General features: G+C 41.6%; 1 protein-coding gene and 1 long non-coding RNA gene across 4 annotated transcripts in view; one reads left to right on the top strand and one right to left on the bottom strand.

The window, feature by feature from the left end:
* The window catches only part of ANKRD17 (ankyrin repeat domain 17), a 131,660-nt gene that overhangs the window by 74,938 nt on the left and 39,576 nt on the right, over positions 1 to 17,146 (bottom strand). The gene's annotated exons all lie outside the window — the stretch shown is intronic.
* Positions 1,555 to 6,701, top strand: LOC141985742 (uncharacterized). The gene is made up of 3 exons (XR_012639008.1): positions 1,555 to 1,652; positions 5,751 to 5,872; positions 6,681 to 6,701. It is a non-coding gene; the product is annotated as an uncharacterized LOC141985742 (long non-coding RNA).

Here is a 17,146-nt window from a genome sequence, read left to right as displayed (position 1 = left end):
GGATCTGTGTTATTTAGCGTCTTTATTAATGACCTGGATATAGGAATATAGAGAACAAACTGATCAAGTGTGCAGATGACACAAACCTTGGGCAGGACGGGGTTTGCAAAAACTCTGGAGGATACAGCTAAAATTCAGAGGGATCTTGATAAATTGGAGAACTGGGCAATAGACAACAAAATGAAATTCAGCAAAGACAAATGCTGGGTGCTTTGGTCAAATGACCAAATACAGAATGGGGGAATAACGGGCTTGAACTAAAGCATATCTCACAAATGTGTGGATGGAATCCACATAGCTGTTCTGCAGATGTCAAGAAGAGGTATTTCTTGAAGCGATGCCATTGATACCACTTGTGCTCTCTCTCACCCCCAGGAGGGGGAGAAAAATTAGACCGTTTATAGAAGAGTAAGATATAGATCCTCTGAGAGGAAACAGCTTGGCCTCAAACTTTCAGCTATGGCAATAAATCGAGAGATTTTCTGATTGCTTTTGTTCTTTGCAGGTAAAAGGACAGGGCTCGTTGCATAGAGGGAATGAAGTCTCCTCTCTTTTTCAGATGCATGTGCTTTTGCGGATGGAGGGGGAACACAAGTAAGTGGATTGACTGATTCAGGTGAAACTCAAACTGCTCTGGGGTGAACTTTGGATGTAAACACGAGCCTTTGTCTCCATATAAAATAGCATAAGGAGTGTCCACCATCAGTGCTACAAGCTCACCCACTCTCCTGGCTGAAATCATTGTGATCAGGAACGCAGCCTGCATAGATAGAGACATGGAACATGTAGTTAGTGGTTTGATGGGAGGCTTACTAAGCACCAGAAGAACAAAGTTTAAATCCCACTGAGGAGTAGGCTTCCTTACTGGTGGAAAGGTTCTGATCAGACTCTTACAGAATCTGGTAATCAGTGAATGAGTGAGAATTAAATTACCATATGCAGGTGGGTGGTATGCATGGATTGGTGCCAGGTGGATCCATAAAGAGTTGATGGGAAGGCTTGATGTTGTTTCCAGGGAAAGAAGATAGTCCAGAATAAGGCAATACCCACAGCCTCTGGGGATGTAAGTTTCTGTTGTGTCCGGAGAAACACTTCCACTTAGCTGCCTAGAATTTTCTAGTGGAATCTTTTCTGCAATTAGTAAGAAAGCTTTGCAGACTTCAGAGAGCTTCAAAACAAGGATGATGTAGATTTGAGGTAGACCCTCATGGGGGTGGGTTTTTTACAGCACTGGGAGAGCTCCCTTATTTAGTCACCATCTTGCTGGAAGTCTTGAACCAAACTTGCTAGATTAAGTTTTACTTTTAGATGTGTTTTCACTTTTATTTGCTTGTAACCCTTTCTAAACTTTCTCTCTTATACCTGAACTCATTTAAAATCCTATCTTCTTTTGTTAATAAACAATACTCTGTATTGAAAATGGTTGGGCCCAACTATGCATCTGAGAAAGCATCTGAGTGTGTGGTGAATGTCCAAGTGAAAATACATGTCCTTCATACTGAGAGCTGTAAACCACAAACCTTTTTCTAGGGATCGGATTATAAAATGCCAGGGTAACCATGCAAAATTTCTGCTTGTGAATAAAGCGGTTGAGATAGTGGAGATTGAGGATGGTCTCCCTCCACTGTTCTTTCTGGATACTAGTAAGTAAGGTGAGTAAAAACCCCTTTCCTTGGTGCTGATCAGGTACCCATTCTATTACTCCTCGCTGCAAGGAGGATTCTACTTCTCGTTTGAGAATCTCCTTGTGAGAATGGCCCTGAAAAGGGGTGGTAATGGGGAGGGGGGCAAGTAGGGAAATTTCATCGCATAGCCAGAATGGATGATATTTAGTACCCACTTGTCTGTTTCTGCATTCCTAGTGTGGGAAGGAAAGTGTATGTGGGAATCCGTAAGTGTTAGCATCATTGGTTTGCACTCTCCAACTCCCATCAAAAATATCATTTCAATGGAGGCTGGGATTAGGACAATGATGTTTCTGCAGAAGGTGCAGGGAAAATGAACCTGTTGCCTTTTATGGGTGCCTTACAAGGTCGGTGGTGGTAAAACTTTTGAGCCATCAGTCTAGGCTTGTATGATGTCATGTGGAACTTCCTCTTCGGGGCAAGTCTATATACCCCCAGGGATCAGAGAGTGATGATGGAGATGCAGATGGAGTGAGATGGAGATGCAGGGGTGACTGCTTCATCTGGAGACAACGAGGACAATCTCACTGGATCCTGCTCATACTCCTTCTCCTTCAATGGGGCATGAGGAAGCTCTGGCTGTCCTCTTGGAAAGGAAGGGTGGACTGACCCCCTAGCAGATAGTGGTGCCTCCACAGGTTGGTACGCATACCACGGTCCCCAATATGGCCAGGAACATGGGTCACAGGTGGCTGCAGAGATCTCCACGGCATGGGGTACCCACCCACAGTTCCAAGGCAGGTAATGTGATGGAGGATGGCTCCAAACTGGTCTGGGTCCCCTGTCTGGGAAGGCATGCCTCAGAGGAGACATCTGTCGGTTGAGTACTTTAGAGTCTCCCAAGAAAGAAAATGCCAATTCTGAATCAAGTGGTGGTATCAATGGTTCTGCTGGAGGAAAACCAAGGCTATACAGTGGACTAGGAGACAGACTTCTTCCTTTAGTTGTATCTCCTGGTGGAGTCAGGGCTCTAGCCCAAGTTAATTCTTCAGTGAAGACATACCCAGAGTGAGTTTTCACTTACACCTTCCTATTACACATTAAGGGTATGTCTACCCTGCAAAAAAAGGTTTATTTCTTAACCCAGGTTAGTTAACTTGGGTAAAAACAACAGTGAAGACAGACGAGTCTTCACTTTTATTTTAAGCTAACTCGATTCGAAGTTAGTGAACCAAAATTAAGAACTCACCTTTTTTTTTTTTTTTTTTGCAGGATAGATGTACCCTAAATCCCTAGTCTTCCCTGCCCCATAACCTCAATGCACAGCTCCCAAAAACCGTCTAACGAATGACGGTCATAGAAACAATGTTTTTACAGATGAAATAATAGTATTAATCCCAAAATCAAAGCCCCAAATGGTTGCAAAACCAGCTAAGCTGGCATCCAGAAATTAAATTAGAGACTACTACCCCACTGAGTCTGAAATTATGAATATCCTATTTGAACCTTGAAGTTAGATCATACCTGCTGTCCAAAACTACAGACCACTCAGCATGAAAAAACATGCTAGTAGTTCCTAATCAGCCTTTATACTTGGCCGTACTATACCAGTGCCATAAATGTAAAAAAGTGTAACTACATTGCTCATACGCTTCCGATGAGTAAATGAATGATCATACAGCATCCCGCATCCTCCTTCCTACTCTTATTACATCATATCTGAAATTAGATAAGAGTTCTTAAGGCAGGGACCAAATCTTTTTTGTACTCTGAGCACCTCGCATAATTTTAGGTGCTGTAAGTTAATATATGGTCATATTTTAATTTTGTTCTTTTCTGGAATGTTTAATATACTCAGTGAGCAATGTTTTTACATTTTGCCTCCACACAGGGTCATGCACAATGACAGTTAGTTCCACAACATAAAGTATGGGTGACAAAAATAAAAAACACTGAGCTCAGTTAATTTATCACTCTCTTTACTGAGGAATTATTTCTAAAGTTAGCAATGACAGTACCACCACTATCAGACTTTCCAATATATATTGCTATTATACAGCCCCACCTTCCAAATCCACAGAAGCCTATTATCAATAACTTCTATAACATCTATATAATCAGAACAGTTTCCATAAATAGCTCTGCTCATCAATCCACAGAGCAGCCATGGCACCAGTTTATGCATCTGTCTTGCAATGTTCTCCGTCACAGGAGTGCAATTATAATGCAATCAGCAGGCATAAAGAAAACAAAAAACAAGTCATTCTTATATAAAGCAGAGCACTGAAAACTGTTTTCTTAAACCAGATTCTCTGTCATTTGCATATGTCTCCAAGGCTCAGTGATTGGTTTTGCTAGCACAAATCCTTATATCTATTATTTCGAGACTAGTCAGTTGGTTGTTACTGCACAGCTTTTAAGCAGACGATAATCAGCAGGGTACTGACTCCATTTCGCTGGATGTAGCAAGATTTCTGCTTTGTATTACAAAATTTTGTTATGCAATCTGAAAGCTGGGGAACGGGAATGAAAAAGTGCTGATGAAAAAGTACATCAGCAAAATGTTGTAATTTAGAAACCAAAGCAATTTCTCACCTGCACATCACTAGTGAACTTGCTCAACTGTGTCTTATGTTACGTGTTGATGTGTAACACGAATACCATGCAAATTTCCAACTGTGCTTCAAGCAGTGTTTACAATGAGAAAAGTGGCAGACAGATAACAGAAGACTATCATCTCTCTGTCTAACAGTCATGCAAAGACTCATTCATATTTTTAAAAATCCTTATTTATATTTTAAAATCTTAAAATCAGTTGTAAAAACAATTTCCCCACCTACCTACCAAGTTAGTGCTGAATTAAAGCCTTTAAGAAGAGAATACGAAATTAACTGTATTTTCCTTGAGGTGACTCCACAGGAATTTTTGGCCTGAAAGGGACAGTTTATTTAATTAGTGGCAATTGTTTAAAGTGTTGCAAACAGTTCTCTTAGCAGGAATTAAAATGTGATCACTATCGACTTTGGATATAGTTCTTTCTTTGACAAATCCAAGTAGCTTGAGAGATCAAATGAAGCCTAGTTAACTTACTCATGCTTTACTTTTTACAGCGCCAAGTCCTGGAGAATATGTAAGCCCCTTTGTTTTCAGTTTAAAACTATTTTGACCAGGGGAAAGGAGAAAAAAAATAAATCACAAAAAGTATCCCCCCCCCCCCCCCCCGATTTTCACCCTACTTTTCTATCATTCAAATATATAAAAAAAAAAATAAACTTGTTTCACTAAGAAAACACAATACATTGCATGAGCTATATGTATTACGATAATACGTTACTCTGTGTACACATCAAAGCTACCTGTTGAAATAAGGCTATGTATTAGTCTAGAACAGGGTTCTCAGACAAATTATTTGATGGCCTCGAGTATGGCATTGTCCTTTCAGAAAGTACTCTGTTTTCCAAAGTAGTGTCAAAATTGTTAAACACTGTAATGATTCACATTTCCTAGCAAAAATGAAGAATTTTTCATGTGTGTCTTAAAGTTTTAACTTTGCTCTTAAAGTTCCAGTAGGAAGAAGTTAGTTGTCAATCTGTTATCTAGAAAAGACCACAAATGGTATTTATGCTGTATCTAGAAACAAAACTGCAAGTTACTAATTACGATAAACACTAGCTAAGTAACTCACACCTACTGAAACAGTGAAGCCGGCCTCTGAACCACAAAGCTCGTGGCCATTCCCCTTCTCCTCCAGCCACTGGGGACTTATGTCAAAAATAATTTAAACTTTCAGTTCAAAAATGTTTCTAGAACCTTTGTCAGGAAGAAAAGCATCCAACAGCGTACATTTATTATTAGTCCCCGATTTCCCCTCAAAAATCATAAGTTATTCACAGCCTGCACTCTACAGTTGGCCAGAGGAGACTTTTAGGATTCATGAAACACACAGCTGCAGGATCGTCTTTAAGAGGAAGGAGGAAATGGAACAGCAGGTAAAGGGCAGAACAGTTTGTATGCAAGTTCTGCTTGTGAGAAGTAAAAGCCAAATTCAGGAGGACTTAGCCAATGAAATCTTTAATTCAAAAAAGTTCATTTTGAACTATTTATATATCTATTTAACACTTAAAGGTGTATCTCATGGGATTCATGGAAGAAAGTGGATCAAAATACAGCAACGTAATGTGAAAGCTGACAAAATTCTGGAAAAGAATCTCAGGGAAAAATTATCCCATTCAATAACCATCCAAAAGGTAAACATTTCAGTACTCCAGTACCTTATGATTAAATTTCATGGAAATATAGGATGGTTCAAATATATATTTCATAAGTATAAGTTAGTTCTACTTGTCTGCATAATCTCAAGTGAACCTAATTCAAATTCTTCATAATTTGAATAAAAATATAGGTCAATTCTAGGATACCATTAGACATGCTGTGAAACCCTATTTGAAAAATAAATTCCTTACCAAGCCATATAAGTAAAATCCTGTTATGACAAACATATTATCTAGTCCTATTTCAGTGGTCCCCAAACTTTTTTCCTATCGTGTTGCGCCGCGCCACATCCCGCCCCCTTACCTGTAATGGAACCTGTGGGTCCCCACTGCTGGGAGCTCAGCTGCAGCTGGAGCGGAGCTGGGGGCAGGGCCAGAGCAGAGCTGGGGGCCGAGTGGAGCTGGGTCACACTCCCTCCCTGCTCTCTCGGGGGGGGGGGGGGTGGCTGGCCCAGGCCTTGCTGTGCCTCCCCCCCAAACATTCCTCCATAGCCCACAGTTTGGGGACCACTGTCCTATTTCATTTTAATATATTTTAGCACAACAAAGCCCATGTTTTATCCCAACTAAAACCTTATCAGTCCCCATTATGGTGCATTATCCCATGATAGCATATGTTAATTTAACGGACTACCACTTTAAGTGAAACTTTCACCCTCTATATCCACCTTTTAATTACAAAGGCAAAAAAAATTTTATCAGGAGACAATAAGTATTTCAAATGTAATTGTATGCTCATTATTCACGGGACTATACTTCAATTATTTTTTTCCCCATGTTTCAGATACCCATCAGGCTGGCAAAAGGGGAAGAAGAATTTCTCTCCACGGAGACACTTATTTTTTCCATGCCAAAGAGGAATTCCATATCTATACTATCTCAATACAGACGTAACCTTTTGAAGTTACTAGACCCAGAGTTCTTACCATTCTAATATCAAACTAGTCACATCGGCAAAGAGTTAAGGAATAAAACTATCTGGACTTTTGAATACCAAGATTGAGTGTTCTCTTTAATGATGTTCTGAAATAAGTGTGAACACAACCCAATGCAACAAAGTTTAATTTTTCCCTATAAAGCAGTCATAATGCCTAACTTTGTACCTATCCTCTCTCCTTTGTTTTAACTTAGTTTATATATTTTTAGAAATCTACAATAGATTATTATAACTTTAATACAAATGATTATATAAATTTTCAAATGCATCTTCATAACACAAAGCTAATCTTTCATTTAAAAAAATTCCTGATGCAAATATTAAAATGATCATAAAAAAATCATTTAAACCTTTGCGACCTTTAGAATTATATAGTACAGGCAGAGCCAAAAACAATTGCTACTTCTTTTGTTAAGTTTATTGTAAAGATACAGGATGATGAATTCTTGTTACGTAAGCTTGATTTAAAAAAATTTATAAAGTTTTCGGGCCAAATTCTTGGCTGGTGGAAACAGGTCCAGCATGCATTTATACCAGCTGAAAATCTGGCCTATTTCAGTCTTACAGTTCTTTAAAGGTCAGAGCAGTATAGTTCAATAACGTGGGATCCTTCTTTATCCCAGCCCAATCCATTTTTCTTAGCACAGCAGCTGGCACCATACCGGCAACAACACTGCAGAACCATCCACAAAAGTCCTGCAATGCTGATCACTTCATGTACGGTAAAGTAGTATATTTGTTTTTCATGTTACTTGGAATTCATGAAAACTGAAAAATAAGTATGATCACAATTCACACCAGCTCTGTTAAAACATGACAGGCTAAATTTTCTTGTTCACACACTTCTAAGATCAGGCAAGTAGGAACTGTGTTGGTATAAAATTCTTAAGTGTGGGCTGGGTTTTTTTTTGCATATTACTAATCTATTTTGCTGATATATTCAAAAATGCATATTTTTTCTTATTGCTGACAGAGAAGGGGAAAGCAGAAGGGTCAGACTGTGAGGCTGAAGTGGTGTAACACTGAATCAATGGCTGGCACCAACAGTCCTCCTGCTGCAGGGACACCTGCATTATTACTGCAGTGTCACCGTTTCTACTGAATATAAAAAGAAAGTGTTGGTGTGTATGCACACAAATCTCTCCTCTCCATTGAGTACAAGGAAAAAGATACAAACAGCTATACAGATGGTGAAGTTGCAAGGAAAAATAGCTGTATTCTACCAATTATTTCTGCATCTCAAATACACCACCCATTTAGTCTGATATGCTGCAGCTCTTATTCTGTGAGACAGACAGCAGCACCAATGAAATGAAGCCAAGCTTCTGGCATCAATTTACCAGGATGATCCAAAAAATTCTAAAAGCTTAGTATATCCTGGAGTTCGTATGAGACAATTATGTGCTTGTCCGTACATGACACGTGAAGCTTTCTTGCTGAAGTTAATTTTGCAGTTAAGCAATATTTGTCCAAATAAACAGATAATTAGTAAGACACTCCTTAGGAGGCAGACAGTTCCCCAGCCCCACCTTCCCATTTATGGGAACAAAGAATACAATGAAGGATCCCATGTGCCCAACAGAATGATTTTACTCTTAAGAAACTGCTGTACCCTTGCAGGATAATCCCCCCCCCCCCCCCCAAACTGCCTCCCATCATCCCTTTGAATGAAAATTTGGACTATGCTCAGCTTTTCGGAAAAGTAAGTTTTATTTAACATGCTTATACTCCAATCATATATTAGTACAGATTTACAAACCTGGTATATGCAATTTAAATCAATGTCATAGGTAGGGCCCTACCAAATTCACTGTCCATTTTGGTCAATTTCATGGTCATATGAAATGTATAATTTTAAAAATCCTGATTTCAGCTATTTAAATCTGAAATTTCAGAGTGTTGGAACTGTAGAGGCATGGGCGGGGGAGGGGGGTTTGCAAGGTTATTGTAGAGTGTGTGTGGTACTCCTACCCTTACTTCTGTGCTGTTTCTGGCGGCGGCCCTGCCTTCAGAGCTGGGCAGCTGGAGAGAGGCGGCTGCTGGCCGGGAGCCCAGCTCTGAAGGCAGAACCGCCACCAGCAGCAGCACAGAAGTAAGGGTGGCATGGTATGGTATTGCCACCCTTACTTCTGCCCTGATGCTGGTGGGGTGCCCGGCCAACAGCTGCCACTCTCCAAACACCCAACTCTGAAGGCAGCACAGAAGTAAGGATGGCAATACCCTCCCTAGAACAACCTTGCGACCCCCCTGCAACTTCCTTTTAGGTCAGGACTCCCAATTTGAGAAACGCTGGTCTCCCCTGTGAAACCTGTACAGTATATGGTAAAAGCACACAAAACACCAGATTTCACAGGGGGACACCGGATTTCACAGTCCATGACGCATTTTTCGTGGCCATGAATTTGGTAGGGCCCTAGTTATAGGTAAGTCAGAAAAGATCAAATCTGAGAGAGATTTTATAATTATTACAGGGCTTGAAATAGGGCTATATGGTGATTAGGAAACATAGCAAATTGTATTTGGGCCTGCCAAAATAACCAGTTTCTGCAGAATTTAAACTTTAGTTTGAGATGGACAATTTGAATATAAGACAATAAATATACAGTACTTCCAGTAACAAAAGAATCTGCTAGCCTGGAGCTTGATTGACAGGTTAACCACGCCCACCTAGGCCCTTTTTGCTGCTAACATTCTTAGTTCTGGTGTTCAAACTGCTCTCCCTAAATAAGCCCTGGAAGTCATCAAAGTAAATCTGTTACTTGTGTGCCAAGCTGGAGGAGTCAGGCTCTGAGCCCTTAGATTTTGCTGGAAGTTTTCCTCTCTCTACTATCCTGGTCCCTTTCCTCCACTCCCTACCCGCAATCCTTACCTGGACCACGGTCCACAGGATTAACGTTGCAGCCACAATGTTAACATTGATGCAGATGTGCTATGCTACCTGAAAACATCAGGAGACTGCCCAATCTGGGGTCTCTGCTGACCAGGGAGTGATGTTAAGTGGTTAGACTGAATCTCCTCATGCAGTCTTCAGTACCTGACCAGTCAGCTCTCTACAGAGAGTAAAGTCTAGCACAAACATGGGCAAATACAGGTCATATGAGACATGTGGCCAGACTAGTTGAAGGGGATCTACCTAGCACCTGCGAACTTGCTGCCCTCATCCTCTGCACTGGTCACCCAAATCCAGCAACACACTTTGACTCCAGTAACCCTGGCTTCTCAAAACTGTCCTGTCAAAGAGCACTCGTCTGCTTGGAGATGTATGTTGCTTAACGAGTGTTTGTGTGATCATATTACAGTCCATGACCAGCTCCTTACAGCTATTATAAGGATTATTCCTGGAGGGAGCCTACACCTGAGACTCCTCTAGCTAACTAGACTCTTCATTCAGATACACTACAGTATCATGGGAATAAGCCCCTCCTAACAGACACAAATGGCTTTTTGGATTCTTCCCAGTCCTCCCTGGGCTTCCCTTCTAGTGAACAACAACAACAAAGCTTCCCAAAAGACCTAAAAACTAAAGGTCTCTTCCGCCTCCTCTGCAGAGTGTGAATCTTCTTCCTCGGACTCCTGGAAACTCAGAATCCAAATCTTTTGACACTAGGATTTTGATTACACTTAAGGTGCTGGTTATACAAAAGAGAAAAAAAACCTCAGGGCCTGAGACACTTCTGCTAAGGTTCCCCATTAGAAAGAGCACTTAACTCTTTGGAGCAGGTAGTGAGTACCGAACAGCTCAGTAGAAGAAAGAGTCCACTCCGAATGGCTATGTTAAACTGCATTAAATCCCTATAGAAAAGAACAATGGATTTGACTCCATCTTTATACAGTGGACCTACAAGATCTCCTCAGTTAAGACCATTATTCCTGTTAAGGCTGTTATTGCCGGGAAAGGAGCTCTATTTAAACTTTGGTCCACTGGGGCTTACTTAAAAGGGACTAACACTAGTGGTGTTGTGCCTCCCTCATCCTCCCTTTCAGCCAAAAACAAAGCTTGTGAGTAACTTTGGGAAAGCGAGTTCAGGGAGGAGAAGGGAAAAAAAAAAAAAAAAGCTCAGGGAGGAGAAGGGGGGGGGGGGGGGGAAGCTTTCCAAGCAGCTTCTTTCCCCTACCTCCATCCATGTTTCCCTGTCATTGCCTCTGGCCTTGATCATATACTGCATGGATAGGTTTAATGGATAAATTCTCAATACAGAAGTCTCTAATCCATAAACAGAACACTCTGCTACGTAGGTAGACCACTGATAAAATGATCAGTCAGTTTAAGGCTGGGTCTTCGCACAAACTTGCACTGAAATAATTAAATCAATTTAGTTCACAACTTGTTATTTTGATACAAGACTGTTCCAGGTGCACACTTATTTCAGGAAGTGCCCAATTACAGTTTAGCTTAAGTTGGTTTCCTCTGTCAAAGCCTATACATTAAGGCCATGTCTACACTACGGGACATTGCTGTAGCTATGCTGACATAAAGCCAGCTGTGTAGACATAGCCTACAATGACAGAAATGGTTCTTCCATTGCTGCAGGAACACTGCCTCCCCGAGCAAAGGTAGCCAGATTTACTGAAGCACTCTTCCATCTACCTTTCTGCACCTGCACCAGGAGTTTAGTCATCATAGCTACAGAACTCAGTGATGTGGCTTTTTCACACCCCTGAGTGGGGCAGCCATGTTTATCTAAATGTTAAGTGCAGATCAGGCCTCAGTCTGAAACAGTGTTCCCTATTTTGATTAACCCTGTTGTTTTCTAAATTTGCCTCCTGCTACAGCCCTCCTTTAAGAGGAATTATCATGCAATCTTTGTAGCTCTTCAAGCAGCCATTTTCTGTTTCACTCCCTCAGGCTTTCCTGTAAAGTATTAGGACATTTAACTCCCATAAATGAGAGAATGGGGTTATTTAGAACAATCAGAGGTTGCCTAACTTTCCCTGAGCACTATCCTTCATGCGTAACTACTTTTTATAGAATATTGTTGTTTCCTACTCTTTCTTTGCATTGCTACAACTAAGAGATGTGCTTGATTATAGTTATGGGAGAACACTGTCACACTGTCTCCAGAAACTTCCTGTCCCTGCATCTTTAGGCAGTGAATATAGTTGTTTTTACATCAAGATAGTTACTTTGAGTTAGCTACCTCAATGTAATATCCTAGTGAAGACAAGATATTTAAGTTTTAACCTCAATGTATAAGGTTGACCTCTGCGGCTACATGAAGGTTAAAACTAAAGAGCCTTGTCTCCACTAGGATTTTACTTTGAGATTATCTCAGTGTAGAAAAAACACCCTTTTTCAGTAGTGAGGATGTAACCTTAAGAGATCCAGAAGCAGGTTCAGCAAAGTCTGTGACAAGAAAGCTGCTTAACTAAGTAAATTCTCCCCATCCAGAGGTGGAAGATAGGTGCCTTTATTCCTATGGGTAAAAGTTAGTTTTCTCAGGTGAGCCCAAACCTTCAGCTCCTCATTCCTTGAGGATGGAGGAATGTTCTCTTTGTCCCTTTACTCATCCCACATGTGTTTTTCCCCTCTTAATATGCCTGTTCATTATGGATAATAAATATTATTATTATTATTATTATTATTATTATTATTATTATTATAACAACAGATATTTCCTCACTCATCTTTTAACTCAGAGCATACTCAGATTTTTATGGGGCAATTTCCAGAAGCACAGAGATCTGGAAAGCTTCCATTCAGAGGGCATAAGCCTTTAAGAGGTTAAGGTTTTCTGATTCCAAGTCCCTGATTATACAGAGTTAATATTTTCTGGCTGTCCTATGATATACTGGTATAAGTCAGCTGACCACCCAGTGGCCTAGTCCCCTTGTCCACATTCCGCCCTGTCCCTGAAAGTGACTACAGTGTTTGTAACTGACCACAACTCCTCCTTCCAGGACTCATTCATGCTTCTACAGCACTCCTGCAGTCACACTATGAAGTTATTCTCCAGGTTTTGCCCTCCCCAGGCTTTCGGCCCTGATTTAATTGTGTAAATGAAAGAAAGGCTTACAAACTCATACACTATTACTGATACTACAGTAGGGCCTAGAGGCCCCAACCAAGACTGGAATTCTAATGTGCTAAGTACTCTACACACAGTAAGAGCTCATCTGTGTCCTGAAAGTGCTTACAATCTAAGGGCTGCTCTATAAAGTTGCACTGCTTTAGCTATATCAGGCTATGTCTACACTAGCACTTTTGCTGGTATTCTTTAGCCCAGGGGGGTGAAAAAAAACAACCCCAAAAGTGATATAGGTTACACCAACAGAAGCGCCGGTGTGGAAAGGCTCTCCTGCCCACATAACTATTACTGCTAATTTGGGGTGCTTTAATTATGTTGACGGGAGAGCTCTTTCCTGTTGGGATAGAGCGGCTACATGGGAGATATCGAAGCGGCGAAGCTGCATCGGTACAGTAGTGCCGCTTGTAAGCTCTCTAGTGTAGACATGTCCTCAGTGTAGTTAAAGCAGTACAATCCTCCTAGGGTTGGCAAAGTTACCCTGATAAAGTGTTTTTACCAGTATAGCTTATTCTCATACGGGAAGGAAAAGAGGCTATACTTGTTTTCGTAAATCATACCACTACCAAATAGTTGAAAGTTGTACCTGCACAACAACATAGCACTGTAGCTGTTACACGAGCGAGACCATTTCTTCCTTACTTTAACCAAAGGAACACTATAGCATGCCTTGGCCACTGGATGACAATTATTTATGCAATCGTCACTTTAATTCGAAATAAAATGAGATACATGCAACGTATCCAGCCTTAGCTTGACTGTGCATTAGGATATAAAGTCCATTTCTACTTCAGTCTCAGCTGACAACCAACTTATTAATGTCATTGTATAGTGCTAAATGCACAGCTCTTCATATGTTCAAAGTGCTTTACAAACATCAGTCAATATATTCTAATATCATTATGTAAACATTGTATCAAATTAAGTTGCTGGGTAAAATGGGAGTTGGAGACAAGAGTGCTATTTAAAATGTGAGGATTTCTAAACAACAAAATTTGGAGGACGTTACGACCTGTGTTACATGGAAGGTCAGACTAGATCAGGGGTGGGCAAACTTTTTGGCCCGAGGGCCACATTGGGGTTGCAAAACTGTAGAGGGCCAGGTAGGGAAGACTGTGCCCCCTATCCGCCCCATCCCACTTCCCGGCCCCTGACTGCCCCCCTCAGAACCCTCAACCCATCCAACACCACCACCCCCCGCTCCTTGTCCCCTGACCGGCCCCTCCCGGGACCCCTGCCCCTAAGCGCCCCCTGGGGCCCCACCCCCTAGCCAACCCCCCTGCTCCCTGACTGCCCCGACCCCTATCCCCCCCGACAGGCCCCCCGGGACCCCACCCCCTTATCCAACCCCCCCTGCTCCCTGTCCCCCGATTGCCCCCCCAGAACCTCTGCCCCATCCAACCGCCCTCTGCTCCCTGACTGCCCCCCGGGACCCCGCACCCCCTCACCATCCTTCTCAGAGCAGCAGGAGCACGCTGCCCGGCCGGAGCCAGCTGCGCTGCCCGGTAGGAGCAGCGGGCCAGAGCGCTGCCCATATGGTGGCATTACTGCAGGGGAGGGGCTAGCCTCCCTGGCCAGGAGCTCAGGGGCCGAGCAGGATGGTCCCGCAGGCCAGATGTGGCCTGCGGGTCGTAGTTTGACCACCTCTGGACTAGATGATCACAATGGTCCCTTCTGGCCTTTGAATAAATCCCAGAGATTCTACACAAAACTTAAGAGCCCTATTAACTTCAAATACTGAATAATTTGAGGGCAGGGATTGGTCATGACTATGGCCCACCCCTTCAATCCATACTAGAGTATTTGCCATGATTAGGAAAAGAAACTGTTCTGACATTACATATAGGAACTGCACAGAGAAAGAACAAATGCCACCCAAAATCTGAGAGGGACAAGATGTGGAGGGCTGATATCAGGGCTGATATTTAATAGGAAAAAGTTTTTAAAAAGAATAAAACCCAAAGAACTCTAAAAAGAGGTTCTGGAAAAGGATCTGCTCATTTGAGAGTAGAAGAAGGGAAAGGAAGAAAACAAAAGGGAAATAGGATGCTACAAATTGTTAATACAAAAATAAAGTAACCCGAGAAGAGGGCAGGGAAGGACTCCCTAGTTGTTTACTGTCTAAACTAAAACACCCAAAACTATCTAATAAACTATTTTTAACTATGTACAGAGGAAGTCTAAAGAAGAGCTCTGAGGACACTGGAGAGTTCCATGTCAGACCACATGGAGGTAAGAAGGAACTGGAAAGGTGGCTGGTCCAAACTATCCCTTATAGCCTCAGTTCAAAGCATAAGAAGCGAAAGAGCAAAAGCACAGACCAAACGGACGCTCCTAACAAGAATCTTTGAGTCTCAAGCACATGGAGTGCAGGCCTACCCCACACTGGAATACACACAGGGACCAACATTTGAAGAAGTGGTTTGTGATGGTTCAGCTCAAGCCAACGTTTAAGCAAAACTGAAATAAGCCACCAAAACAGCAGTCCACACAGGAGCTTCTGCTGGCTAAAGCAATTTAGTTAAACCTGTGCAAATCCTGTGTGGACAAGGTCCAAGGCACTTAAATCAAAATAAGAGTGTCTTCACATAAAAAGTTGCACTTCGCCCAGCTCAATTTAATTCAGTTGAACCGGTGAACATCTGTGTTTAGAGAAGGCCCAAACCAGTGACCTGATTTTCAAGAGTGCTGAGAACTTAGCACTACCTATAGTCAATGGAAACTGCTTTTCAAAAACAGGGCTTTTGGTAGGTGCCTACATAGACATACAGGAGCCAAGCTTCAGGCACCTGTTTTTGAAAATATGAGCAAGTTGCTTAGACTGAAAGTGATTTAGAAAGTCTGAATCCTAGTCAGGAAGAGAACCCAGGTCTCCAAAGTCTCAGACCAGTATCGACCACAAGATCATTCTTCCTATAATGGCTTTCTAAATCATCTCTTCCTTGCTGCCAGAAAGGACACTGGGCTTGTTGCAGTTTGGGGCTAGTGTATACTAAAAAGGCTTTTCCAGTATTGCTATACCAGCAAAGCCCACTAGCAGAAGGACAATGTATACCAGCAAGAGTTCTTTTGCCTGCATACTTAAACCATCTCCCTGAATGATTTAGCTATATTGGCAAAAGTGTCATTTTGTCAGCATAAAATAGGTCTACACAGGGTTTTTTGCTGACATAGCTATGTCAGGTCAGGGGGTAATTTTTTTGTACATTCCTAATAAACATCACTCTAATGGCAAAAGTTTGTAGGTAGACCTGGCCTCAGATCTAAGAAACTATATATCCAAGTCTGAGTTAAGGTTGCAGCACATCCACATGTTAGACTAAAATTATAGTTATCCTGCATAAAAGTGTTCTTATAGTTGTGAGGGAAAATAAGTTACCTACTATTTTGCTTCTTTGAAGATATTGCTACCTGAGATTCTCTCTACCAGGTCGTGGCCGCCCAGTTGGGACAGGGCCCCTGTCTTAGCCCGGGAGCACAAGATCCCACTGTAAGAACCCTGTGAGTATGGTACCTTTAAAGAAAAGCATGATACCAAAATATTCACTTCAGCACAGCATATCCAAATTATTGCAGCTGAAATTTAAATCCCAGTTGGTTACAAGAGCTTCATTCAACCACCGGGGGGGAGAGGGGGAAAGAGGAGAGAATGTTCATCAGGATTCTATCTGAAACAACCTTCCCCATAAACAATTTAGAGAAATGAGCAGACAAAAGCACAAAAAAACAAGGAACAGAGACTTCACATACCACAAGCTTCTTTAATCAATATATTCAAGGGGCCTTTCACAAAGGAACAAGGCTTGAAATGCATACTAAGATTTAGTTGGTCAGTACTTCATTTACTACCATTACCTATGCGGTTTAGGGCAAAAAGTGCTGCCCTCCCCGCTCCCCCAAACAACCCATTCAATGCTACTATGAGGCCCTTACCCTGACTCTTGACATCAGTTTATTGCCCGAAATAAGTGCCACAAAGGCCACTGCAATATCTGATAGAACCCGTTTAAACACAGACTTTCAAGTGCTGATTAGTAATAAGTAGGGCTGTCAAGCGATTAAGAAAATTAATTGCGATTAATCGCACTGTTAAACAATACCATTTACTTAAATATTTTGGATGCTTTCTACATTTTCAAATATATTGATTTCAATTACAACACAGAATACAAAGTGTACAGTGCTCACTTTATATTTATTTTTATTACAAGTATTTGCACTGTAAAAACACAAAATAGTATATTTCAATTCACCTAATAAAAGTACTGTAGTGCAATCTCTATCATGAAA

Source organism: Natator depressus, chromosome 4 (genome assembly GCF_965152275.1).
Source record: "Natator depressus isolate rNatDep1 chromosome 4, rNatDep2.hap1, whole genome shotgun sequence".
Taxonomy (NCBI): Eukaryota; Metazoa; Chordata; order Testudines; family Cheloniidae; genus Natator; species Natator depressus.
The sequence above is the reverse complement of the archived record's forward strand: the minus strand, read 5'-3'. Positions and strand labels throughout refer to the sequence as shown.